This window comes from Gasterosteus aculeatus, chromosome 9 (assembly GCF_964276395.1).
Source record: "Gasterosteus aculeatus chromosome 9, fGasAcu3.hap1.1, whole genome shotgun sequence".
In the NCBI taxonomy this organism is placed as follows: domain Eukaryota; kingdom Metazoa; phylum Chordata; class Actinopteri; order Perciformes; family Gasterosteidae; genus Gasterosteus; species Gasterosteus aculeatus.
In genome coordinates, this window is record NC_135696.1 from 6,544,707 (window position 1) to 6,558,448 (window position 13,742).

The following is a 13,742-nucleotide window of genomic DNA, read 5'->3' on the forward strand; positions in this document are numbered from 1 at the left end:
GTCGGGGTCATGAGTCTCGGAGCGGGGACTGGGGGCGTCGGGGTCATGAGTCTCGGAGCGGGGACTGGGGGCGTCGGGGTCATGAGTCTCGGAGCGGGGACTGGCCGAGTCGGGGTCATGAGTCTCGGAGCGGGGACTGGCCGGGTCGGGGTCATGGAACGTGGGGCCGGTACTGGCCGGGTCGGGGTCATGGAACGTGGGGCCGGTACTGGTCGGGTCGGGGGCATGGAACGTGGGGCCGGAACTGGTCGGGTCGGGGGCATGGAACGTGGTGCTGGTACCGGGGGCATGGATCGTGGCGCTGGCTCGGGGGTCGGGGGCATGGCTGAGAGTCTCGGAGCGGGAGATCGCTGCGGCGGCCCAGCGGGAACGGGAGAACGCTGCGGCGGCCCAGCGGGAACGGGAGATCGCTGCGGCGGCCCAGCGGGAACGGGAGATCGCTGCGGCGGCCCAGCGGGAACGGGAGATCGCTGCGGCGGCCCAGCGGGAACGGGAGATCGCTGCGGCGGCCCAGCGGGAACGGGAGATCGCTGCGGCGGCCCAGCGGGAACGGGAGATCGCTGCGGCGGCCCAGCGGGAACGGGAGATCGCTGCGGCGGCCCAGCGGGGCGTCTGTTATTCCTCTGGCCAGGGCTCCTCTTAGGATTTAGCAGATCCCGGAGCTCGAGGCAGGCGAGCTGATAGCCCCTGGGACCGAAGATGAAGTTCGTTTTCCGCTGCCAGAAGGGACTCCTTACGTCCAGGTAGTCCGGACCGTAGTCTGGCAGCGGGTCTGCTGAGCCCTTCTTTGGTCGCGTCATTCTGTCAGGGTTGAAGGGGTGGAAGGCAGGACTCAAACGCAGACTTTTCCAAAACAAAAGACTTTAATAGTCAAAAGGTCAAAAAAACACAGGAACCGGGGGCAAACGCACACAGGCAAGAGACTACGACGATCCAAGACGAAAGACATGCGTGGCGAAAGACAATGACGCGACCAGTGACACAAGAGACACATGGCTTAAATACACAAGGGAGGTGCAGGTGATTGGACACAGGTGGAAACTATTAGACGAACACAGGGGATGACGAGACAAGGCAGGAAGTGAAGTTACCCGGGGACACGAGTGGCAGAAAACTACAAAATAAGACAGGAAGTGAACCACACCGTGACAGACCGGGTTAATCGGGGTATTCCAGGGGGACCCCGTCCTCTCCAATACACCTGCCTGCAGCAACACTTCAATTGTTTTTTCTATCCCTGCGATTTGTTCCTCCCTTAAGGGGTACTGAGGACGGTAAATTGGGACCGTTCCGGTTTTTAATTCAATTACCACTGGGGCCATTGGAATCAATCCCACATCAGCTCCCCCTTTTGTCCAAAATGTATCAGGAAAATCAACTAGCATGAGCTGTGTGTTCTCATGGTCAGTATTTTCCCTACCATGTGTGCGGCTTAGCAGGTGTTTCTCTGGTATAAGTTTTACTTCTGAGGTATGTGCAATACGGTACATGTCATTAGCCTGAGAGTAATGTAAGTTAACATTTTGAGTGGGCACCCAGTCCGTGGCATCAACCCCCGCTTTAACCATCGGCCCCATGTTCTCGGCTTCTCCTCCGCTTTGGATGAGCAAGGTGATGTGAGGAGCAGAGGTCTCTTGTAGCGCATATAGAACTTGTAACTCAGAGGTTAGTTCCACCGCAGCTGCCACACCTTGTTTCCCCACATAGATCTCTCGGACCTTAACAGCAGGATGTCCATGGACCTCGCTTTCAAACTCAAGTCCACTCCACAGGGTGTCATAGTTCTCATCAGGAGACAGCGAATAGTTCATCGTGCAATGAGGAGGATCCGCAGGTGGTTCAGTCGGGTGTAATACCTTGAACCATGGGCCCCAACGGCGGACAGTCTCATGCAGAACAGTTCCATCATAGTCCTCCACTCTCCCCCACCAGACCTCTGCTTCGTCATTCAGCGTCTGTTGAACTTCAGCTTGCAGCAACTGGTGGCCATAAGAGTGGGGTGTGGCACATCGTTGCTGTGTCCCATCCGGGAATGTTACAGTGATACATCCCTTCGTCATTTGCATAACTGGCACAGTATTCCTTGATGGTGGCAGTGGCGTGTTTATTGTGGAATACCTAGCACCTGAGTCCAGCATACATCTGTAATCTCTTCCGTTGATTGTCAGAGTCACCATGGGTTCTGGAAACAGGTTACCGTCAGCCGTCGGATCTGGGAACCCCTATGGCATTTGCTGATGACCTGGGGCCTGATGCCGCAGGCTATTACCCTGTTGTAGTGTATGTGGTGCTTGTGGTGGATAGATATCGTAAGGGTATTGAGCTGGGTTGGACTGAGGCCTCTGACCCTGAGGTGGATGGGGGCATGCGTCGGACCAATGTCCAAGCTGCCCACAGCTGAAACAAGTATTCTGTCGTTGTCTAAACTGCCCTAAATTGTTTGGAACTCGGCCACAATTTCCCCCTCCCCACTGTCTTTTCGGTTGCCTGAAGCCACCGTACAGTGGGGCCCCCATCATGTGTTGTGGTTGCGGGGCATAAGGTTGGGGATAGTAAGCCTGTGGAGGAGTGTACGCGGCCTGTTGTGGCTGCTGGCAGGCTGGCGCACATGGGAAGGGAGGGGGGTCTGGATCAGGGTCATATTGAGGTGGCCCTTCCCCCTGAGATGGCGCTGTTGTTTGGGTCATCTGTTTGGCTTCACTCTTGCCCTGGTTCAACTTCTTTCTGCTTTACTCTAGCTGTGCTTTCGCCAATTGTAACTGAATATTGTTTAATTCACCCTTTTCCTTATCATATTTTTCTTTGCTCCGGTCCACATAGTGTTTAATCTGTGAGGACCAAGCATCAAAATTCATGTCAGACAACCCCACTATTCCTCTTAGTTGGGTCTTCATTGTCTCCGAGACAGATGACTCTATGGCGCCGCGAAGAAGAAGCTCGGTTCTGTGATCATCCATGACACCTTCCCCTAACTTGTTGTCCCATAATTCTCTGACTCTCCTTAAATAACTATTTCCACCCTCACCGTCGTGTGGGGGAACATAAGTGAGTTCTGTGGTAGCCACCTTCACAGGATATTGGAGTCTGAGCTTTGGCCAGAGCACTGACACCCAATTTGCCAGAGGCTCCCCGTCAGGGAGGTCAGAGGTCCCGGCTTCCCCCTCTAACTTCTGGAGGTCAGCTAGTGAGGCACACGCCACAAAAATTCTTCTAAGATCCCCCAAACCGGGAACACTACCCGCACACTGAGCAAGGAACCCACGAATCCACGCTGCACCACCCTCTATTTTAGGTAATGCGAGCTTCATCATGCTTAGGTCTGACAATGCGAGTGGCGCATATGTTGTTTTTTCACTTCCGTCTCTACAAATAGCCGTTAACAGTGGTAGTTGATGAGAGGCCTGAGCATCCCGTCTGATTTTTGACTTCAAATCATTACATTGATGCACATTCGCTCTGGCTGCATTCCCCTGATAATATCTGTTCCTATTACCTCTTAACCCCTCTTTCATGGCGCTCCATCGGAGTAGATGACTGTGGTTTTTGTGACTCTAGCGCTGCTCCATGCTCCTGAAATTCCTCGTCCCAATCATCTGCAGGGCCAGGCTCATCTTCCTCTGACTCAACCTGCCTCCCCCGCTCATCCTGTCCACGCCGGGTGATTGATTGCCGCTCTGCCTGGGCTATGACTAACAAAGTTTCTTCTCCTGCAACTCTTCCTCCCCCTACATTAAATGAGGTCATAGGTCTGTGCTCGGGTTGCCGCTTCTTTACGACTGTCGAGTGACCCTGTGTTGTGTTAGGATTACTCCAATCGACAGGTTCCAACTGGGGCCTGTCCTCCAAATATTGTAGCGTCTCTGAGAGAAAAGCAGAAACCTTCTCCACCCCATCATTCTCTTCATGTGGATATGGAGTTACCTGTAACAACCCTTTTTGAACTACCAAAACCTGAGATTCTCCTGGATTAGTAGCTTTCCCTTGCCTCAGTGGCATCTGATGTGGTTCATTTAACAACCGATTAGCCTCCGCATATGGGCCTGTCGAGTAGGGAGGAGGCGCACTAGATTTACAACCGGTCTCATGCACTTTCTCTTCTCCTGCTTTGGTTTGCGGCAACTGCATTGCCGTCTTACTCACGAATACCGCATTTATTTCTCCCAGAAATGTTCTACAGTCCACTAAGAACTCATCTGCCTTTTCTGCACTTTCCTTCTCTTTTCCACAAAATCTCCCCTTAACGGCAAGGAGCGCATGCGCTTGGTCTTTTCCTCTTCTCGCCATCCTAAGATGGTCCTGCAGCTGCTCGCCTGTTGGTTGAGAATCTGTCTCCCTTCCAAACATTCCTCTTTCCTGCATCTGTGCAACCCACTTCACATATTTTTGTTACACATTTCCTATCTTTTTCTAGGGTTTTATCCATATGTCTCTTATAAGTCTTAAATAGGGCGAAACCCAGAGTGCCTTCTTTACACCTCTCCCATATCGTTATGGTTTCCTCCATTTTCATCACAGGTTATTTATTTATTCACACGTGGTTTTTGAACACAAGAGAAAGGCCTCAATGCCCAATACTGTGAACCCAATCAAGAACCTTCTACTGTATTAGAGGAATACAGCGCTCGATTGTTGAGGCTTATAACACCAGTTCACTCGTATTGTTTTATTTCTCTCGTATTTATACCACCATCATTTAACTATGATTTTCCCTTTTACCCTTTAATACATATCCCCACAGATGTGTAATCCGGTCAAACACTTTTCACTGTCGGATTCTCAGTCCTTTTTCAAGTCCTGATACGCCCAGCTTCCAGGTTCGGTAAAACACCAGGAGTTACACCAACCACCCACACATTTCCCAGTATGAAAAACAACAAATCTTTCCCTGTGTCCTTATTTCTTCATCTAATATTCTAACCTGCCAGTCCAAGAATCACACGAGTAGGACTGCAGGACCAGAGGTATCTACGTACCACACGGATTGCAACTTGGATTTCTACAGACTAAGATTAACATAAATCCCTGCTCTATTCTAAACTGCCAGCCCACTGCATGCAAACGTGGGACCCCAGTCACCAGAGGTATCTACGTACCACACGGATTGTAACTTGGATTTCTACAGACTAAGAGTCGACCTCAGGGAACTCAAGTGAGCCCCGTCATTCCTTTTTAAACTCCTCATATATTTACCTAAGTCCCTAAACCTAAACCTAAACCTAAACCTAAACCCCTACACTGTTCTAAACTGCCAGTCCACTGCATGCAAACGTGGCACTGCAGTTACCAGAGGTATCTACGTACCACACGGATTGTAACTTGGATTTCTACAGACTAAGAGTCGACCTCAGGGAACTCAAGTGAGCCCCGTCATTCCTTTTTAAACTCTTCATGTATTTACCTAAGTCCCTAAACCTAAATCCCTACACTATTCTAAACTGCCAGTCCACTGCATGCAAACGTGGGACTGCAGTTACCAGAGGTATCTACGTACCACACGGATTGCAACTTGGATTTCTACCGACTAAGATTATATATATTTTTACCTAAATCCCTAAACCTATGGACACTTATTCACTTTCCCTAACGTTGAATTCAGTGTGAGTATGTGCTTATACTTTACATGTGATCAACAGGAAATTTTCAAATTTAGTTTTAAATTTAATGGTCTTATAACGACCTTATTCAGTCAATGGACAGAGACGAATTCTGCAGTTGACAACAAATCTTTTTAGAAGTATCCAATCACAGACATTTTATTCATTTAGAACAAAAGGTTGTCTGCTCACCTGATTCTGTTTGCGCGCCTGTTGTCAATGCTGAACCACGCCGCCGGTCCTTTCGGCTCGGTCCGGAAAACGGACGTCCCCGTCTTTCTTTGTCCAGGTCAGCAAATCACGTCGGGGTCACCAAATTGTAAGAATACGTGTTCAAGATTTGGAGCCTGGTCGGGGTTATCAAAAATTCAGCCGAATGACTTCTCTCGTTCTGGAAAATTTATTTGTCAGATCACAGGTCAAGTATCAGCGCTGCGTTTGCAAAGGCAGGAGCAGTTCAGGCAGCACACAGGCCGGAAGAACAACTAACTAACATCAGCAAGAACATCATGTTTTATAACCCTTGAAAGACAGAGAAGGAAATATTTCTATTGGCCCTAAACTGGCGTAGAGGAGGACCTTCCACCTCCCGCATCTAAGATCCGGTCACATCCAATGTCCAGACTCCTGACTTAACGTAAACATCGTAAACAGAGTGTGTATGTTGAATAGTGTTGGTGTGTCTCTAACCCCCCTTTGGCTGGTAAATCTTCTAGTTGACCCGCAGACCTTACATTCCTCAGGTTTAAATTAATTATGGATATTATAAACAATTAATGGCAAATGTATTAACCTTTTATTTGAATCAAGTGCCATTTTCAATGTAAACATTACACAATAATTACACAATGTTTGGATCAATTTACAGAACCCCGGGTTTACAACCACATTGTAGGGTCGCATGTCTTTACAGATAAACTTGGCAATTGTTACTGTGATGTTGAGTTTGGTGCTGGCGAGGCCTGAGGTGTCTGCAGAGCTGGAGTTACCTTCTGCTGCTGCTGCAGCGGTAACGCTGCTAGAGGTGCCTGACTGTCGGCGTTGTTTAATCCCACGGCGCCTTAGTAGATGGCCGGAAAGATTCGTCGTTGTTTCTGTTTTTTTATTTGTCTTCTACATGTAGCCAGGTGAAGTGGGGGCAGGGAGGTTTTTGTATTGCTAGATGGTCCGCACAGAGGGTGAGGGCGTACTGCCCCTTTAAGTCCATTGGAATGAGTTCACGTGGGATTTGGAGCTGCAGAGCGGGACCTAGTGGCTACTAACACGACACAGTGTTAGCGTTTAGCATCGGAACAGCGTTAGGGAAATACCTGTTCAGCGGGTCAGCGTAAGTGTTCTCACATTAATAAACCTGACTCACCATGTAAATTGTGATTGATTGACTGTTACTGAGTGTATGTTCTTGGGTTATGCACCTCTGCTTCGTTTAGAGGGGAGTAACAAGCTGCTGTGGGTTGAGTTTGCACGTGCATGGAGCCGTGCGCGCCGGCGCTTGTGTGAGTTTATTGTTTTCGGGACTTTTTGGAGGAACGACAATGGTGTGGGATTTGAACAGCATGAGACCGATGTGCATGTTTTTTTGTTTCTGTTTAACAGGAAGGGGTCACTACTGTTAGCTTCATGTAATTTCTAGCTTAAGGTAATTATAGCTCTATTCCATGACATCCTGTTAGTTAGTGAAGCGAAGCAATTGGTTATTTGTACACTGTTCCAAGTGCCTCCTTAATTTGACACATTAAGGCTGTGCTCCAGGAGTGCAGTCGGGGGAAATAAAGAACCCACATTAAAGAGAAATAAATTTATCTTAGTGTCCTGTCATCATTTTAATCAGGCTACATACATATTCTACAAACAGCGACCGACTTATTTAGAACATCTCCGTGTTTGCAAAAGCCAAAATGTTTCCACGCGCTGGATCGATAAGTTGGTTTGTAAATGTCTCGCTCGCAGTCGTCTCTGCCACGCTGTGTTTTGTTGTTGTTCCGAGTTTCGCGGGTCGGCTGCCGCTGCGTACTGATGACGTCACAGATCGGCAGACTGAATCAAGTAACGTTTAACGTGTCTAAAGTGCTAAAAAACAAACAAACAAACACACCTCCATATGGTTTTTGTACTTATATCCAATGTGCAGCTTCCAAGTATCGATACGATCGATTATGTACCATTTCAATCGATTTGTATTTGATATATGTCGTCCGGAATGCCGATTTGCGGAGCACAGATCGATTCAGTTGGATCGCAGGAAAATAAATTGATTTATCGATTCAGTGAATGAATCGTTACACCCCTAGTGTTTTCCTTTTAGTGTGACACTCCTGTACACAATGTTACCTTTATTGGTGGTCTTGCCGTGTTGTAGAGCAGCAGGGCTCCAGATACAGCCACACATCCCACAATGCCGTACTGCACCTGCCAGAAACGAACAACGAACGGCAGCAGATCCAGCTTTGTGGAAGGAACGTGAGCATGCGACCAAAATAATAAACACACTAATACATGTGAGACAGAGGGGACACCTACTGCGTATGTTCCACATCTTGACGATGACACGATAGTCCACCATGGGAGCTGCCGCACAGATGATAACAGCAGCTAGAGAGGCTTTGGGGATGTAGTAGAAGGCAGGCATAAGGAACGCCAGGGAGAGCAACACTATCACACCTAGAAAAAAACACAGAGAGACAGAGAAGGGAGAGATTCCTGCAGTTTTATTAAACACGAACACTGAAATACAAGAGGGAGAGATACAACCATCTCTCTCTAAAGGTGCCATTATTGTAGTAATAGAATATTACCCATCTATTTAATTCAGTAAGTAGTGTATGCTTTCATTCTGGGCTGCCTTTGTTTAATAAATGTTCTCTGTTGTCATGTTGGCTGTTTTCCCAATTCTCTGAAGGAGGCAAGAGTTAACCCACTCCTGAAGAAACCTACCCTCAACCCTTCTGAAGAAAACTACTTTCTCTTTTTCCCTTCTTGTCCAAAACCCTTGAACGTGCGATTTTTAACCAACTCTCCTCCTATCTCCACTGTAACAACCTCCTTGACCCCAACCGGTCAGGCTTCAAGGTAGGCCATTCCGCAGAAACTGCTCTCCTTGCTGTCTCTGAGCAACTCCACACTGCTAGAGCCACCTCTCTCTTCTCGGTCTTCATCCTTCTGGACCTCTCCGCTGCATTTGACAGTTAACCACCAGATCCTTATTTCCTCCCTTCAGGAACTTGGTGTCTCAGGCTCTGCTCTCTCCCTTCTCTCGTCCTACCTTGAGGGCCGCTCCTACAGAGTAACCTGGCGAGGATCTGTGCCAGAACCTTGTCCTCTTACTACTGAAGTTCCTCAGGGTTCCGTCCTGGGTCCCCTCCTCTTCTCGCTGTACACCAACTCTCTCTGCGATGTCATTCGCTCGCATGGCTTCTCCTACCACAGCTATGCTGATGACACCCAACTAATTCTCACCTTCCCTCACTCGGACAGCCAGGTGGTGGCACGGATCTCTCAGTCGATGTCCGCTCACCATCTGAAAATCAACCCTGACAAGACTGAACTACTTCTATTTCCGGGAAAAGATTCTCCGACCTAGGACTTAACGGTCAACTTTGGCGACTCCGTGCTTCTTCAAATGCCTTTTAAACTGCACTGGAATGATACTGAAATGTGTAGGAAGTTACTTCACTTTTTTTAGTACACCTATAACAGCACCATAATAATCCTCATGCTTCTCTGCATTTCATTAGGGAGATCTCAATGAGACAGCGTACAATAACTAACTAATTGAGACTTCCCTCAGCGTACTGTCTACTGTGCACAACCTCTTCCATCACATTTGGGATAAAATAAAACAACCACAGGTATTATCGTCCAATATCAGTGGGCATCATAGGAGCAAATCCCAGAGTCCAGGTTACAAAATGTTGTCCGCATACAGTGCAAGGGACAAGAGGTTTACTTTTTCCATCTCTCAAGGCGCTTGGCATGTCAATTACATTAAACGCCCACCTGCATACATAGGACATTATAGATGACTCTGAAAGTCATGAGACCGTCAGCTGGAGGGTGACCAACCTCAACACAGTGGTTGATCACTTTGCACTTAATGCAGTGAAGTAATATTTTAAATAAAAGTTAATCTCCTGATTAAGGTATGGGTAAGATAACGAGATGAGTTGCAAAGAATAATCCCCGTTCTGTGGAGATCAAAAGAAACCGCACATTGCCAAGCAGTTGCATAAAGAGAACACATGGTCCGTTTGTTGTTGTTTCAGTCTATCTGGTCCACAAGTACAATCAAAGTGATCAGGTAACAGTTTGAGCTTGGGGTAGCCATCTGTCTAGAAATGGCAGATGGAATCTTCCACTGGTATCCATAGGCAGGGGTGTTTGGGCTGGAGAGCACCACGAATAACTGCTCAGCAGTGTCCAAATGGCCGCAAGGCCATCTGGGGTTCAACGGATACCAAATGAGCACAATGTGTCTCTGCCCATTAAATAAAAAAATTAAGGTGATGACAAAAATTATTGTATAACAGATGGTACAGTGGTCATTTGAAAAAGGAATTTCAATTGTCAAGTGAACAGCTCTTTCACTGTCAATCCAGAAGCTCCCTGAAAATATTTATATCTGCTGCTTAGTTTTACATTAGGTAAATGTTTGGCCATTTAGCCTCAACATTAGTGAGGAAAGGTTAAAATTCTCTGTGGTGGAGCCTTTGTGCTTGAATTATGTTGACAGCATAAGGCACATTCATCACATCATCAAGCTGGCCGGTCTTGGCACAGAGGCCTCTTTGGTGGATGATGCCATCTATTTGAACAGCCTCACCTGTAACGATTAGTTTTTGGACCCAAAAGCACTCACACGACTCTAGGGACCTTTTGACCTTTTATTTAAAGCTCCGTAAACAGCAGGCAGAGTAACGGTAAAACAAAGGGCACGTAGGTTTACCGGGAGTCGGGCTAGCGGGTTAAACAGGGTCAGCAACAGGCGATCAGTCTGAAACCAAACACTGGAGAGTCTGGCATTGAAGCCGAAGAGCAACCAAAGCAGGAGACTAAATAGGAATTGACTGATCAGAGGCAGGTGAGTGAACAGGTGAAGGGAGTTAGACCGACGAACATAATTGTGCTAGGACTGTGCACGTTAACACGTTATCGCGATAATGCATTCAACGCCAACATTATATCTTGCGTTAACGCAGTTTAAAAAATATATTTTGAAGCATCATCATGTGTTTCAACCAATGACAGCATTTGGGGGCGGGCCTAAGAATCCTGCCGCTCTGAGGACTTGCAACTAGCAGGGGGTAACGTTTTTCTATAACAATCTAGATTTAACATTAATGCCCTGGCTGTGGAAAATAGTTTGGTTTAATATATTTTATTGCATTCATTTGTACTTTTTAATTAGATTTTTTAAATAAGTTTAAGTTGAGATTTGAAAGGCATATTTTAACTGCTACTGTGTAAAGGGAATACTGCTGTTAACAAAGTTTGCAGAAATAACAGCATGCAATACACTACTTTTGCGTTCTTTATTGAATTTTGTAAAATACAATGCTATAAATCACAACCAATCGTTAAGTGATTGCGATTAAAACATTTTGATCATTGACAAGCCCAAAAAAAGGTAAAAAATCTGAAACAAATCTTTTGACCATTCAATTTAACAACATGACTCTTCTAAGCCATTCTATTGAATGGATGGATTAGACGAGAGAAATTACTTTGTAGTTACAATTTAATGAGAATTCAAGAGAAAGATACAGAGAAAGGTCCCGAAATAAAAGTATGATAGAAAGATGAGATGGTTATCACTGTATACCAGATTACACCAATACGAGGCTCTCCATAAACTTTCAATTAGGTATGTTAATTTTAAAGTAAGAATGTTAAAACATTTCAAAATATGAATTGACAATTTCATTCACAGATGACACCTGCGTCTTCGGTGTGCTGACAGTTATGGACCCCAAATCCTGGATGTCTGCAGTCAGTTATTGATAATTCATGTCCAAAACAATTGACATCACCCAACCAGATGGGTCCACTTCCTTGTCCCAGAGCTGCATTTGTAAGAGCAGAACGAGCAGCGCCACAACCCAGCTGTCTACACACCACGTCGGCATCCAGCAGGTCCCAGTGGTCGTCGCACACCGCCCCCCACTGTCCACTGTGGAAGATCTCCACTCTGCCAGAGCAGGAGCTGTTTCCTCCATCGGCCAGGCGGACCTCCCCCTCATCTGCTGTGCTGTTGCCTGCAGCTGGTGTGATGGTGATTATAGGTGGAGCCTCAGTGGTGGTGAAGTGCGCTGTGGTTGTAAAAAAAAAAAAAAAAAAAAAGGAAAAAAAAAAGTAAGTAAGTAAAACACACAAGGTTGTATAACTTGGAGTGATGGGTTGGATGCGATTAATTACTTTGTTGTTACAGGGTAAAGATTTTTAAATGAGAACTAAAAAAAAAAAAGATATAAGATCACCAAATAAAGACGTATCAGTGTACACACAATAACACCAATACAAGACTCTCCATACACCTTCATCTTCGTATGTCACTTTTAATACATTATAGTATGTTAAAAAAGTTGGGAAATATAAAAAGACACTTACATTCACAAATGACGCCGGCGTCTTCAGCATGCTGACAGTTATGGACCCCAAATCCTGGATGTCTGCAGTCAGTTATTGATGATTCATTTCCAGAACAACTGACATCATCCAACCAGATGGGCCCGCTTCCTTGTCCCTGAGCTGCATTTGTTAAAGCGGAACGAGCAGCACCACAGCCCAGCTGTCTACACACCACGTCGGCGTCCATCAGGTCCCAGCCGTCGTCACACACTGTCCCCCACTGGGCATCGTGGTACACCTCCACTCTGCCAGAGCAGCGGTTGTCAGAGTTGACCAGCCTCACCGGTGAACCGGCTAACAGAGAAACATGCACAACTTTGTGATCGTGGGGAATTTTCAAAAAGGTTTATGGTAAAAAAAAAAAAACGTTGAACATGTTAGATTGAGAAAAAAGGTAAAACAATCGAGATGATTTTGTGACCAATCAAATAAACAAGAATCCTGTCTCTTCTAAACGACTTAAATTGATAGATTAGACTTTTCATTGTAAAAATATTTAAATGATTAATATCTGCACAGTATGCGAGGTTGCATGTAGAGAGCTTCACAAGTTTTTAGACATAGTCGTGTAAAGCATTTGATGTAAAGATGCTGCCATAAAATATGGTCTCTAAATATTTAGGTTGATTTAATAGTATTACAGTGCCAGTTAATTTTTGGGATAGGAATATACATTGGTTTTGGTACCAAATAGGTTTTATCTTAAACTTACTCAGACAAATTTCTAAATTCATAATGTATACGTTTAATAAAATCCTCAAAAAAACTTTATTATATATTGAGAAATAAGATAACACAATATGTATTATAATGACAATATTTACCTGAAGTGCTTTGTCTCAAAATCAGCAAAATACAGAGCAACAAAAAGGTTCCAGGCACCCCCATTATGGGCCACCACACAAATGTGCTGAAAAAAACAACAGATGTCTCAAAACCACATTTTGAAAGGATACCGCCGTGCATAGAGGTCACCACGGTGCAAGTCTTGTACTTACCTTCCAGAGACAGTGTGGTGATGTCGGAGAAAATTTAAAAAGTAGAAATTTCCCTGTGAGTTAGAGTGTGACAATTTATAGTCCTTTTAAGGACTGTTAAGTATCAAGCATTTCATTGGTGAAACATAAATTCACAGCAGTGATTCATATGACTGCTGCAGTGAGAACTATATCATTATCTTCACCTTTTGTCCTGGAGAGATCGTAGAAATAAAGATTGTGAAAACTCAAACGATTTTAACAGGTTTTATTCTCGTAAGAGGCGCTGCAGAGTCCACAAAGTCACAAAGAGTTCGGGGAGGAAGCACACTGATGACTAAGTTGAACGTCTCCTTATATGCAACCACAAAGCCTTCCCATCCACCTGCCGCTCATTTCAATCAGTGCCCGCGCCGTTTGCTGTTACACCTGTTTCTCGTCATGTCTAATCACCCTGTCTATATCTTGCATGTGTTCCCTTTGTGTCTTGTCGGATTATTCTTGTGAGTCAAGCCCTTGCCTAGCTGGTCTCCTAGAGAAAGCATTT